This window comes from Propithecus coquereli, unplaced genomic scaffold, assembly GCF_000956105.1.
Source record: "Propithecus coquereli isolate 6110/MARCELLA unplaced genomic scaffold, Pcoq_1.0 Scaffold117, whole genome shotgun sequence".
In the NCBI taxonomy this organism is placed as follows: domain Eukaryota; kingdom Metazoa; phylum Chordata; class Mammalia; order Primates; family Indriidae; genus Propithecus; species Propithecus coquereli.
In genome coordinates this window covers 1668037-1669927 of record NW_012135747.1, presented here as the reverse complement: position 1 = coordinate 1669927, position 1891 = coordinate 1668037, and the positions used below count along the sequence as shown (strand labels likewise).

Below are 1891 nucleotides of genomic sequence, written 5' to 3'. Positions count from 1 at the left end.
AAAAAAAAACTATCCAGCTTATTTAAAGTATGTTTGCTTGGCTGGGCATGGTGGCTCACAGCTGTAATCCCAGCACTTTTGGGAGGCTAAGGCTGGAGGATCCCTTGGGGCCAGGAATTTGAAACCAGCCCAGGCAACATAGTGAGACTCCATCACTACAAAAAATAAGAAATTAGCTGGCTGTGGTGGCATGTGCCTTAGTTCCAGCTACTCAGGAGGCTGAGGCAGAAGGATCGCTTGAGCCCAGGAATTCAAAGTTATAGTGAGCTCTGATCACACCACTGTACTCAAGCCTGAGTGACAGAGCAAGATCCTGTCTCTAAAAAAATAAGAAATAAAAAAAGTATGTTTGCTTACAACATTTTTAAAAAAATAATGTTTTCTTTCCTGAAATATTCCTTTGAACTTGGGTTCTATGATAACAACACAAGTTTTCTTTCGTCTTTGGCTAACCTTTTCCAGTTTCTGCGTAGGTCTTTTTGTATTCTTGTGTATGCTTTAAAGCATTCCTCGCAGTTCTGATTTATACCCTATATATTTCTCCTGGAAACAAAAAAAGGATAGTGATGAATAGCACAGACTTTAAAGTCAGATTGGAGTTAAATCCCAGTTGTGTTACTTACTAGCTGTGTAACCTTGGGCAAGTCACTTCATATTTCTCTCATCCGAGTAGTAACCAAGCCCAACCCTGCTTAGCTTCCAAGATCAGATGAGATCAGGTGTGTTCAGGGTGGTTTAGCTGTAGACATCACATCATATTTCTGTGTCTGTGTTTCTTCTTTTTAAGAAGTGGTATTAAATATTCCTTTTTTTTTTTTTTTTTACAGTTTTAAGATGTATAGTGTTAAAATTGTAAAACTGTAAATTATTTAAAGCAGCACAGTGCTTTTCTTGAAGCAAGCAGTCAATATGTATACGAATATAGAAGTATAGCTAATGTATATATAGATATATATATCTCATCACTTCTGTGGTTGTAGTCATTCTGTATATGCCGATAACACTTAAGTCTTTTTCCCACTTAGATCTGCCTCCAGAATACTAGATTGTGTTTATCCTACTAACCATAGACACATCAACCCATTATGTTCCTAAAATTAATTCATTCTTTTTATACTCCTGTACCTAGTCTGTCTCCAGCATTCCCTAGTGCTGAATAATACATCTATCCATGGCCTAAGCCAGAAATTTACATACCCTTGACATTTCTTCCTCACCACTTGCCATCCAGTTAACTACAGAGTATTTTTGGATTGTATTTCCTATGGTTTAAAATGGTCCATTTATTTCCTACTTCAATTCGAGAAGCTCAAAATCTGGGAATCATGTATAATATATCCCTTTCCTTTCTACCTCATTTCCATTCCATTCATCAAGTCCTCTCAATTTCATCAACGAATAGTTCTGACCTCTCCCCATACATGCTATCCTTGCTCTCACAACAGGGCTCTTGAATTTATAGTTGCCTTGCCTAGTGACTCCTACTCATCCTTCAGATCTCAGGCCAAAGCATCACTCTTTAGGGAACACTTTCTTGCCCAAAACTGGGTCAGGATGTCCTCTTACAGATGCTCATTGCTTCTTAGACCCATGCATCATCCATTACACTTCTTGGCTAAATTTATTTGCAAGCCTAATTATTTGATTAATTTCTGTCTCCCCAACCAGACTATCAAGACCATGAGGACAGAGGCATTCTTATTTATGTTGACCATTTTAATCCCTAGTGTCTGACATGCTGTAGGTCACTAAATGTTTGTTAAGTAAATAGATGATCATTGCCACTACCTTATTTAGGCCATTGTTATCTCTTCTGACTTTTTTTCCCCCTGCCCCACCCCTCTCTCTTCTGACTTTCTACAACAGCCTGCTTACTGGGTCTCCCTAGCTC

General features: G+C 38.4%; 1 protein-coding gene across 1 annotated transcript in view; it reads left to right on the top strand.

Moving 5' to 3' along the window:
- LOC105821727 (ATP-dependent RNA helicase DDX50-like) overlaps nucleotides 1–1891 on the top strand; it is a 32304-nt gene that overhangs the window by 15099 nt on the left and 15314 nt on the right. The gene's annotated exons all lie outside the window — the stretch shown is intronic.